The sequence below is a fragment of the Dipodomys merriami genome, unplaced genomic scaffold (genome assembly GCF_024711535.1).
Source record: "Dipodomys merriami isolate MVZ:Mamm:240054 unplaced genomic scaffold, mDipMer1.0.p SCAF_459, whole genome shotgun sequence".
Classification (NCBI taxonomy): Eukaryota; Metazoa; Chordata; class Mammalia; order Rodentia; family Heteromyidae; genus Dipodomys; species Dipodomys merriami.
In genome coordinates this window covers 429,043-441,756 of record NW_027206023.1, presented here as the reverse complement: position 1 = coordinate 441,756, position 12,714 = coordinate 429,043, and the positions used below count along the sequence as shown (strand labels likewise).

The following is a 12,714-nucleotide window of genomic DNA, read 5'->3' as shown; positions in this document are numbered from 1 at the left end:
AGAGCACTAGCCTTGAGCTGAAAAGCTGAGGGACAGCTCCCAGGCCCTTTGTTCAGACCCCATGGCCAACAAAATACATACATACATACATACTTACATAAACTAAGAATAAGAACTTTAAGAGAGTACACTAATAGAAATGGAATATAACTTAAATAGCAATCTACAAATTTATATTGTTAAATTCATTGAGTACTTAAACAAATGGGGAAATTCAATTCTTTCCCATAATAGATTGTTAACTGAAGAATATAATTTGAGTGAGGGAATTTTGTGTAGATGCCTATTACATATCATCTAATAGAAATGCCATGTAAGCCAGAACACATAAGCCTCCCACAGGACATAGTGCTGTCTGAAAATGAACTCATGGAAAAATGGTACAAAACCTCATTCAGAAGTCATACTAAACTTTTTCTGTGTATATGCTGATCCTGGGGTTAGAACTGAGGGCTTGGGTGCTGTCTTTGAGCTAATTTTGCTCAGGACTAGTGCTGTGCCACTTGAGTCACAGCACCACTTCCAGGAGTGTTTTAGTAGTTTTTTGGAGATGAGTCTCATGGACTTTCTTTCATGGGCTGGCTTCAAACATTGGTCCTCAGATCTCCACCTCCTGAGCAGCTAAGGCTATGGGCATGATCCAGCAGTGCTGGGCTCCAAACTGACAATTTTCTCTCAAGAAATATCACTTCACACTGAAATAGTGAATCCAAATAGCTCATAATGGAACAAGGAATAATATTTCCAGAGCAACCTATAGTGGATCTATTCGCATATACTGTGACAGATACCAAATGTTCCCAAATCAAATCTACCCTAACCATTTTTCTCTCATAGACCCTTCTTAAAGCAATTTCAGCAGGTTTTGTTAGTTTGTTTTGTGCTTATTCTAGGTCTTGAACTCGGGGCCTGAGTACCATATCTATGCTCCTTTTGCTTAATCTTAGCATGCTACCACATGAGCTACAACCCATTTCCTTTCTTTTGGTAGTTTTTTGGAGATAAGACTCACTGATTTTTCCTGCTTACAACCTTCTGAATAGATAGGATTAAAGTTGTGAGCCACTTTCCCCCACCTTCATTGTTTACTTTTGTAGGAGCACATAAAGTACTTCCACCACATTTGTCCATTTGCCCTTCCCCTCACAATGCTACCCCCACCAAAAACCTTATAATAGCTTTCTTAATCCCTTGATTAAAGTAAACTAAGCAAAGAGACAATTAAAAATGATATGCTATGTCTTAGGTTGCCTTGATCTTAGCAGAGTATCACTTCAAGTTAAAAACTGATTAACAAAAATTAAAGAAAAATACCGAGGAGACTCAAAATTGAACAAAGTAAATCCTAATCTTCAAGTTTCAGGTCTCCAAGTAAAAGGAAAGCAGAAACTGTTGTTGGGAGTTCCAGGTAACCAGTGAGGCTTGATAGTCAAATGTGATGTGTGATCCTGAAGTCTGAGGGGAGTATGAGCAGTACTAATGTATAAGTGTTTAAAATCCCTCACTTCAATGGTTATGCTAGGGTGAAGTTGAGAATGTCCTTGTTCAAGGTTTTGGGTATCATCATATTTATGACTTCATGAAATCCCATAACATCATGATGCCTCTTCCTGAAAATTCATTGAGTAATCCTAGCTACTCAGAAGGCTGAGATCTGAGCATCATGGTTCAGTTATCTCCAATTAATCACCAAAAAGATGGAAGTGGAGCTGCAGCTCAAGTGGAAAATCACTAACCTTGAGGGGGAAAAAAAGCAAACAAGAACAGATTCTAGGCCCTGAGTTCAAGCCCTAGGAGTGGGGGTGGGGGGAGTTTGATTGAGAAGGAAGACAAAAGACAGTCAAAGCCAAGAGTAAAGTAGCTCCTAAGAGTTCAGAGATTACAACCTAGAATGCCTTTAACCAAGGATGCTTGTCTTAGTTGGGTTTTTCTTATTGTGATTTTTTTTTTTTTGGGTCCAGTCGTGGGGCCTGAACTCTGGGCCTGAGCGCTGTCCCTCAGCTCTTCAGCTCAAGGCTAGTGCTCTACCACTTGAGCCACTTCCGGGTTTTTTTCTTTTTGCTTATGTGGTGCTGAGGAATAGAACCCAGGGCCTCATGCATGCAAGGCAAGTGCTCTACCACTGAGCCAACTTCCTAGCCCCTTATTGTGATTTTTTTAATAGGCAAACAGCATTGAATTGGAGAAAAAAATAGCTTTCTCAACCTAAACAAAATGTCAAAATGAAGAAAAAGCCTATCTTGCGCAAGCCTATAAGGCAGGAGTTACTTGAGGGGAATGAAGAAAGCCTAAAGAAGAGCTCAGCATCCCAGAGAATGGTGTGTCAGACCAGGAAGGCAAAGAGGAGGACCAGGAGCCAGAATCATCATGTGACCTCAATTCTGTGGATATGTGCAAAGTCATGTGTTCACTCACTAACTCTTAGGATTTTGTCATGGCTAGGACACTAAACTTGCTCCTTACTCAAATTTTCCCTTTCATCTGCTTGATCTCAAAACTTCTTAACTTGGGCGGCATTTTTTGTGCTTTTGAAAATTTTATTATTTCTCAAAAACAGCCTTTGAAGTGTTAAAAGGACATCTGGGTGAATAAAGTGGAAATATTCGAGTTTTGTTAAAAAAAAATGAATGAACTGAGGCAGTTGGAAGACCATGGGAAGAGGTGTAATAAGAATAGTCTCTTCCGTGGGAAAAGTCTTAGCAGTTTTACCTTCAGCTCCATCTGTAAGAAACCATTAACATTCTCTATTAGTAGTTATTATTTGTATAATTAAATTTGCAATTGGCACTTGATGATCCAAATATTAAGTACCATGTCCCCTGAGCAAAGTTTAGGTTGTCTGATATAAAGTTGAAGAGCCTACAAGTTTAAATTTTTCTTTAATATAATAAGTAACAGACTATTTTTCAAAATCTACTTGGTTTGGCAAACTTGAATTGCTAGGCCTGGTAATACTTTTCATTGTAGGAACAACTAGTTTTTCTACATAGCTTTTACCCTATACCCTGATGCCCTACTCTGCTTTGTTAGCCTTGTCCAATACTTTGGGATGTAGTCCTTTGTTTTATTTTTATCATTCTAAAGCTAGTCTCTATCATCATAGATATGTCAGAATTGGCATGTTGGTCTAAATATCTGGGAATAAATCTATTTCTTCCACTGTTCTCTCCACAGACATCTTTAGGTAGAAAAATGTTGTTTCCTGCTCTTTGCCTTAGCACCATCTTCCTAGAAAAAACAGCACCATGAGAGCCAAGTAGAGGAAGCGAATGCGCAGGCTGAAGGGCAAAAGAAGAAAGATGAGGCAGAGGTCTAAGTAAACCAGTCTGTGCACCCATCGAGGCCAGAGGAGCTGGAGGAATAAGGAATGCCATAGGCTGGGACACTGAGATGCTGGACTGCATGCCGCTGTGATTTCCCAGTGGATCCAGAACTTTCATTGCCAAGATCATCTCTGAAAGACACACCTTGCTCATAACCAAGCATCCCCTGATGGTCCTGTGCCCCAGACCTGTGACATTCTGGACTAGTTCTGTTCATAGTTGTGGCCAAGTGTGACACATGTACAATAAACCATCTCTTTTGCTGTTGCAAGAAAAAAAAGGAAAGAAAAATGTTGTTTCCTTATTGAAAATTCACCCATTTCAAATATTTTGTGGAAGTTTCTTTTTTGTTTATTGTTTTTTGTTTTTTGGATTTTGTTTTTTGTTTTGTCAGTCATGGGACTTTAATTCTAGGCCTAAGCACCGTCCCTCGTTCTTCAGCTCAAGGCTAGCACTCTACTACTTGAGCCACAGTGCCACTTCTGGTTTTCTGAGTAGTTTATTGAGATAAGAGTCTCAGGGACTTTCCTGCCTGGGCTGGCTTTGAACCATGATCCTCAGATCTCAACCTCTTGAGTAGCTAGGATTGCAGGCTTGAGCCACCGGTATCTGGCTGGAAGATTTTTATATGTGGATTTATGGAGGGGTGTATTTGTTTTCTACTTTTCAAACCATTATTTAATGACCATTATTTTGGTATTGAGCAATTTTATTATTTTAATTTGGGGCATTGCTTTATTTTGTTTTGTTTTTGCCCATAATGGTATTTGAAATCAGGGGCTCATACTCACCTTACTTGAACCACTGCTCAAGTCCAGCTCTTTGCTTGTTGAAGATGGAGTTGCAGACTTTTCTGCCTGGCCTGGCTTTGAATCACCATTCTCCAGATCTTAGCCTCCTAATTAAATTTTATGTGTTCAATAGTGTGGAATGTAAGCCAGGCATGGGAAGCTAACAACTATAATCCTAGCTACTCAGGAGACTGAGATGTGAAGTCAATCCCAAACATAAAAGTTTGTAAGTCTCTCAACTCTAACAAACTTCTCAGAAAAGGCTAGAAGTGGTGCCATGGCTCAGGTGGTAGAATGCTAGCTTTGAGCAGAAGAAGCTCAAGACAGCACCTAATCCCTGAGTTCAAGCCTCTGCCTGTTGGGGTGGGGGGCAGAAGATTGGGTTTCAAACAGTCAATTGGAAACTCTTCTTCCCAACATTTCATGACCAGTCTTCCCTCTCCTCATTCATAAAGGCCAGAGTATTACAGGTTTTCTACCAGAGGCATAGAAACTGGTAATATTAAGTGCTTTTTGTTTTACATTCAATTCACTTTGGAACTTTAAAAAACTTCTATAACTTATAATAAAGATTTATACTACTGAAAATTAACTGATTTTTTGAAAAGCATAGAAAAAAATCTTTGTCAAGGGTCCCAGTGGATACTAAGGAACATTATTGGGAAATTTTTACTTGGTTGCTTGTCTGTTGCATCATTTAAACACATGTGGAATTTGGGGTTTTTCAGCATTTTACCACCAAATCTTCAACAAACTACTTTGCCTCATTGGATTTTGCTTCAAAAGTTATAAAATATTTTGACATGTTTTTGGTTTGGTCTTTTGGGGATTTTGGCTTTTGGAGTGCTAGTGGGCCAGTACGTAGGCTTGAACGGAGGTCTGGTATCTTGCTTAGATTATTTTGCTCAATGCAGTCACTGTGTCATTTAAGTCACATTTCCACTTCTGGCTTTTTGCTACTTAATTGAAATAAGAATCTTGAGGATTTGTTTCCTTGGGTTGGCATCAAACTGTGATCTTCAGATCCCACCTTCATGAGCAGCTGAAATTACAAGTATGAGCCAAACCCTGGATATATTGTACTACCTATAAAACCAAAAGATGGACAAAATTCGGAAGCAAGTGTGTATGATATGTATTTTACATAATTATATAGACAAATATAACCATGTAAGTGTGTGTGTGTGTGTGTGTGTGTGTGTGTGTGTGTGTGTGTGTGTGTGTGATTTTAAATGTGTAGAGGGAAATGAAGATGTATTGAGGAAAGATTTCACCTAGGTTTTTTCACAGACTGGGCTACAATACAGTCATCATCCCATCCATCTGCATCCTTACCTAAGATATGCATATCCTGTGGTGGTATCATGGTTATTTTTTGTGTGTGAGCGCCACTACCGGGGCTTGGTTTCAGGGCCTGGATGTTGTCCCTTAACTTTTGTTGTTGTTGCAAGGCTGGTAGTCTGCCTTTTGAACCACAGCTCAGCTTTCTGTCTTTTGCTGGTTAATTGGAGGTAAGGGTCTTTTTGCATGGGTTGGCTTTGAACTGGGATCCTAAGATCTCAGCCTTCTGAGTAGCTAGGATTACAGGCCTGAGCCTCCAGTGTCTAGCTTTTCATTATTACTTTTACAACCTACATACTCATACACATCCCTTGCATCCAAAAATCTGACAGTTCAGGCTAACTGACAAGATGTGAGGAAAGATGGCTGAGTGGATAAGTTTCCAAATGGGCATCTAGCCATATTAATATCATTTTGGTAGGTAACTTATCCTTTAGTGAGCACATATTTCCTCTTTCACTCTTTCTTTAGAAGTCAGTGAAATGTTTTTGATATATCTTTCAAATATTATCTCCCAAACAGGAGATAATATTTTAATATATTTGACAATATTTCAGATGGGGGGTCTTGGTTGTCTGAAGCTCTGTGGGAAGAAGGCATCCAGCTGGGCTGTGAGCACAGAGCTGATGTTTCCAATCTGCTGGTTGCAGAGAAAAAGGTTTTCTTCCTGGGCAGGCTTTGAATCCAGACCCTCTGCTTTCAGGCTTCTGAGGATTACAAGCATATAGCACCACCAACTGGCTCATTTTAGAAGCCTTAGTTGCTTTTCATTCATCCCATTTTTCCTGCAAGGTTGATGTAGGCAGCCTGGTTGTACCTCATGATAAAGTGATTTTTATAATACTTTGCCTCTGCCATTTCTGAAACTTATTTCCTCAGTACTGGGTATATGAAGTTGATCTAAACCCAGTAGCATTTTCCTTCTGAGATGTTAGGTAGCTTATTTAAATCATTTATTCTTTGCTTTGGCAAACAATCAAGATGTTTCTGTAAAACCCAATTTCATGAGAGTATTATAGTTAGAAATTATCATATGCACACTTCAGTATAGTCTATGCTTTTTTATTGATTGATTGATTGATTGATTTAGGTTAGTCATGGAGCTTGAACTCTGGGCCTAAGCGCTTTCCTTAAGCTCTTCAGCTCAAGGCTAGTGCTCCACCTCTTGAGCTACAGCACCACTTCCAGTTTTCTGATGGTTTATTGGAGATAAGAGTTTCACGGAGTTACCTTCCCAGGCTGGTTTTAAACCATGATCCCCAGATCTCAGCCTCCTAAGTAGCTAGGATTACAGGCATGAGCCACGAGTGCCCGGCAGTCTCTGCTTTTATAAACTTATAAGATTGGGTGGAAGAATGGTGATTGTTGAATTAATTTAGTAACTATTCTATAGATTTTAATCCTTAAGGCTTATTAACTCAAAAAGGGATTAAATACATTCAGAATAGTGGAATGTGGCAAGTACTGATTTGATGTATGTGGACAAATGATCAGATTTCTTATGATTACTAAAAAGATTTCTTCAAATTTCCAGTGAGAGGCTGCTGTGCTAACTGGGAGGAGACAGTGGTGATGCTGGAGCTCTGAAAACTGGCTATGAAGCAGAATTTCAGAGGAGAGCATTTGCTAAGGATATAATTTCCAAGGCTCAGACCAAATATATTGAACTAGATTGCCCAATGATGAACAACGGGGCACATTTTGTTTGTTGGTTTGTCTTGTGAAGATTTAAATTTTGAGCCTGGGTACTGTCCCTTAGTGTTTTTGTTCTAGGCTAATGTTCTACCTCTTGAACCACAGCATCACTTCCAGATTTTTGGTGGTTAATTGAAAGTCAGTCTTACCAAATTTCCTCTTTGGGCTTGCTTCAAACCTCATCCTCAGATATTGGCCTTGGGGGTAGTTAGGATTCCAGGTATGAGCCACCAGTACCCGGCTAGCACCACATTTTAAAAGTATTCTCTAGGTTAGTCTGGTGTGTCTGGTTACAATTTGAGAACATTGGTTCTGGTGGGTCATGTCAGATTTAGAGTAAAATCAGAACTTTTCTTCCTGTAACAAGTAGCACACAATATCTAATTTATTCCTGTCTTCATCTCTGATCTCTTTCTTCTTCCTTGTTCCAGTCCTTCCTTGTTCCATGAACCTCAGCATGTCAATGCTGTCTTCCTTTTCTTAAACAAGTCAGGTCCGTTCCCACCATTGGGGATGTACTTGCTGTTCTTGCTACCTGGAACATCTGCCCCCAGAAAATTGCATGGATGATGGCCCTGCTTTCAGATCAAATGTCCCCTCCTCAGGGATGTCTCTTCCTATCCCCACTGTGAAGTTGTACCCACAATACCACAATGACATTGTGATTATGATTTCTGGTTTTCTTCTCAGCATGAAATAGGCATGGAGGCAGCCACATTCACTTCTTTTTCTCCAACCCCTGCAACAGTGCTCAGGAGCCTTAGCATGGGAATGAGCCTGTCCCAGCTCAAGTAATCCTAGTTACCAGTCAGGACAGCTCATCAAGCTGTAGCCTGGTGTCTAGCAGTCATTTCCTCTCATGCTTTGTGCCTCTCTATGTAACTGAGTCCACCTCAGGGCCAGATCAGTGCCTGAAATTTATCTGCTGCCATGGCAAAAGTATCTGTGATGTCATAGAAGTTATGGCCATTGTTTTGTGAAGCTGTGAGGACACCCACCCTCATAAAAGGTCACCCAGACAGGGATCTCCCATGCCCAGGAGTACATTCAAAAGTTCAGCAACCAAACCATCCCTCGCCCCCTGATGCACTCAGTGTGTTTCCATTCTTTAAAAAAGAAAAGAAAAGAAAAATTCAAGACATGCCTTTGATGATTTGTCACAGAATTATTGAAACATAGTATATAATTTTATGTGAGTATTTGTAAGACTTTGTCCATCTCTGGAGCCATTGGCATATTTATATGTGTTTGCAGCTTGGGAACAAAAATAAGCTTTAATTCAGCATAGTCAGAGACTATAGTTCAGAAGGCTCTTTTGAGACCTTTTTGGAGGGAATGCTATCTTTCCATCTACAGGTGGCCATCTTGGTACAGGAATTGAGTAGATTATCATAGGATAAGAAGCTTGTCCTTATTTCTACTGACTTTTCTCTGGGGTCAGGGAGGGTGATCCCACGGCATATGTGTCTTTGCTATCCTGGAGGGACCCAGACTTCCTCTCAAAGTCTAATGCCATGATGGTAAAAGAGGCTAAAACTCAGAACCCACCTTCCTATACAACTAGGGTTATAGGCCTGGACCTTGTACATACAACTCATAGCTCTTTTTTGGTACATAATGTGGTCAACTTAATTATATTCACTTTATAGATAGATGCACAAATGTATATACACATGTATTTATTCATCTATTTATAAACAGTGTTATATCTACACACACAAATATATATTTATATAATTATAATCAAAGTTATATCACCACTTTCCCCAATAATGTTTTACACTAGTTTGTGAAAAAATACCCCTGAGACTAAAAATGTTAAATGCTCTCATAGTTTGAAAAAATCATATTCAATCTTATATAATATATTATATATAATATAGTGTAAAGAATATAACATGTATTTACATATAACTAATTTAATTATGGATTTCCTTCCTGATTAATTATGGAACCATGTAGACAACGATAATTGTCTAAATCTAAATCTATTTTACTGTTGTCAGGAAATACATTATTATAATAAGGCTTGCAAAATTCACATTGGTGAGTTAGAAAGTTTCAATAATTAAAATATACAACTAGGATGATGATAAAAACAAAATAATAGAAAAAGGAAGAATGGGAGCTTGTGGGAAGAAAAAAACCTCCACAACCCAAATCTCCACAACCCATGCCTTTTTCCCCCAAAATCTTTAGAGACTTAATATATTGGAATCAACACTTACAGGCTCTACCCAAACAGAAAACAATCACAAATTTAGAATTCAGCTATTCTAGTCTCAATCCATGCCTTCTGTCAGACAAGCAAGTATTCATCAGCAATCTCCTTTTTTTAAAAAAAAATTCATGTGTATGAATCTTCTCCATTAACAATTTGATATACCAGAATTTGTTCAGAGTAGGTACTTGTGGCTCACACCCGTACTCCTAGCTACTCAAGACTGACATGGAAGGAAAACATTTGGCTTGTCATTCTTTAATGACAGAAGGGAAGCTCAGATGTGTTTAGTATGTAAAAGACCCTTAGTTCGTTACTCAGAAGCATAATAAAGAAATGGAAAGGAAGAAAAAGGGCAGAAATATATGTATATGTTCCATTGGGTAGGTGTGTGTACATATGTGTCTGTCTATATGTACATAGGCATACATATCCTTTAAAATGTGAATTGTATTGAATGTTTCCATTTTAATCCCCCTTTCTATCCTCTCCCTGCCCTGTACCTGCCATTACCTCTGATTTCACTGTTAGTTCCCTACTTTTGTCCATCTGGAGTCTGTCCAACCGCTTTTCTGGTGGACCTCTTGACATCAATCATTCATTTTCCTAAATTTTACAGATATGACATGCAATGTAACTATTTTAGAAATGATAGTGAGGGACAACTTCAAAAAATCAATTTCATGTATGCTGGAGACTCACCTGTAATCTAAGTTCTGAGGATGCTAGGATTCAAAGTCAGCCAGGACAGAAAAGCTTGTATAACTCCATCATATTCACTTAATCAGTCAAAAAACAGGAAATGGAGCAATAGCCAAATTGTAAAAAAAAAAAAATACTGTAAACCGAAGAAGAATCTTATAAGAAAAGCAATATATGCTGACCTCTGCAATTATGGAGTTGGGAGCATTTTGTGAGCCTCCAAGACTTGAGTTCTAATCCCAGTACCAGAGCAACAACAGCAACAAAAACCATTTTCTATTACCAAAATAATCCTGACAATTAATAACCTAAGTTGGTAATGTGTATTTAGTCCAGACGATGCTTATCCAGACTCAAGGGTAAATAGACTGAATTAGGAAAATTGAGTCAGAACTGGAGCTAAGGAAATAATACAAAAATAAAGGACTAAAATCTGAAATTAAAATTTAAACAAAATTATAGCAGTTTGAACAAGAAAAAGATATTTTTTATGAATAATGGGGTTTTGTGTTTTTTTCTGACCAAGGACTTGTACTCAATACCTGTGTGCCGTCCATTAGCTTTTTTGCTCAAGACAAGCACTCTAGTGCTTAAACCACAGCTCCACTTCCAGCTTTTTTTTGGATGGTTAGAGCAGATTATTTCTGCCCAGGCTGGCTTTCAATTGTAATCTTCAGAGCTCATCCTGGTATCTACGACTGCAGGTGTGAACCACAAGCACCTGGCTGGAATAATAGTTTGAAAGATTCAGTTTTAGAAGAGTTGGAAGACTAAGCCGAGTGAGCAGGTATGCTGAAACCAAGAAGCTAGAGGCTTTATTATTTGTTCTGATGTAGGAGAAATTATCTTCAGATTGTTTTAATCCTGGACAAAAACACTGTGGAAAAAATATCCAATGTTGTAAGGAATTTTGTGTTCTCAATTTGGGAATCACTGAGAGAGAGAAAAAAATAATAAGCTGTCCTGCCATAGAGCTCAGAAGTTTAAGTTGACTAGGCAAGTATTCTATTACTTGACCCCTGCCATAGGCAGGTGGTTTTCAGTTAATTTTCAGACGAGGTGTTCAGTTTTTGCCCTGGGATGGCATTCAGATTTGCCTTTTCAAAAGCTGTGGTTGATTATCAGTATGCAGCTCTACTACCAGATTTACAAACCAACAATTATATAAATGGAACAGTTGTGGAAACAGAAGTAGAAATGTAGAAGTCTTGTAAAACTTTGTGTTCCTTGGAAATGGAGGTATAGATGATGGAGAGCTAATATGTTATAGAAATCTTGCCCATGTAATTGTAACCCCTCTGTACAGTATTTTCACAATAAATTAAAAAAAAAGAAATTTGAATCTCTGGACTCAGAGCCTATAGCACAATTGAACAGTACTTTAGTAGGTCATAAATGTCTGATTTCTACTCCCAAAATGACAATAAATACCACCCAGGATATTAAATTGCCTCAAACTGGCAAATTTCTTTGCTTGTCACATTTAAGTCAGGCTTCAAAACTTTTCTAGGACCTCGTTATATGATTTTGTAGAAACTCAGATTTTTCCAAATATCACTGGCTGGGCACTTATTGATTCCCCTGAACATAGACTGGGGGCATTTTCCATTAGCCCCATGGGTAATACTTTATCCTGCACAACAAAACAAGTGCTGATTTGACTAGTTTGGAGCTGATCTAGGTGGATTCTAAACATCAATGGAAGTCATCCTGGATCATGTTCTTCCTTGGTGGTTCATGCAGGTACACCTGCATCACATGTGGGGTTCAGAACCACTGGAATGTGCACAGGACTCAAAACCTGTTTGGGCTTTGCTACCAATGGAACAAACCCCTCTATGTTCACATGCTTTCTGGAGTGCAGGGATGGTTCCAGATCTCCATTGGTCACCATCACCAACATCACTAATAGATTCCTTATCTGGAGTTCAAGAGAAGCTTCTCTACAGTAATGCTAACCTGAGAATGGAAATAAGCACAGGATTTTAGAGTGGACTCTAGAAGTTAAGGTGCAACTAAACTTCCATGAGGATCTAATGGGGGATCAGTATAGTTTGAAGTTGGACTGAACACTGATGAGTGGCTATGTTCATGTATTTTCAAAAAGAAAAATTACCTGGCAGAGAATATCCATAAAAGAACATTTTGCCAAGCCAGGTAGTACTAGGGGCTCTTGGCCATTCAGGCCCATCCCTAGACACCCAGGTTCCATCCCTACTCACAGGCTTTGAGGCATCTAAACAAGGACTTCTTCCCTTTTTCTTGGACTCACTGGTCACACAATCCTCCAGCTTGTCAAGAAGAATATGTAAGGGGAAGACCAGTCTGAAGAGGGCAAGTTGAATTTGCCATACTGTGTAAGTTCTTTCAGGGTGTCATGGTCCTTACGCTCATAGAATTCATCATTGTATAAGTCCATCCACACAGTGAAGATGAAACAAATGCTGCTGTGGGCAGATTGGTGACAAAGAAAGTGAGAGCCTGACCTCCCAATCCTGAGCCTTCTACCACAGCCCCTTTCTGCCAGGACTCATGCTGTGGCTGTCCATCATATATGCAGACTTGCCTGTTGAGAAAGGAAGGAGACTCCTGGGAGCAGAATGATCATCACAACATACTTCCAGGAGCTTCTGAAAGACAA

General features: G+C 39.1%; 1 long non-coding RNA gene across 3 annotated transcripts in view; it reads left to right on the top strand.

Annotated features, from left to right (window-relative positions):
- LOC138808601 (uncharacterized) overlaps positions 1 to 4,562 on the top strand; it is a 49,873-nt gene extending 45,311 nt beyond the window's left edge. For 2 of the 3 annotated variants that reach the window (XR_011366515.1, XR_011366513.1), the window contains one exon: positions 2,165 to 2,965. This is a non-coding gene — a long non-coding RNA (uncharacterized lncRNA). Of the gene's footprint in view, positions 1 to 2,164; positions 2,966 to 3,174 lie in introns of those variants that run through there. The other variant, XR_011366514.1, reaches the window with a different exon arrangement.
- The last annotated feature ends 8,152 nt before the right edge of the window (positions 4,563 to 12,714 follow it).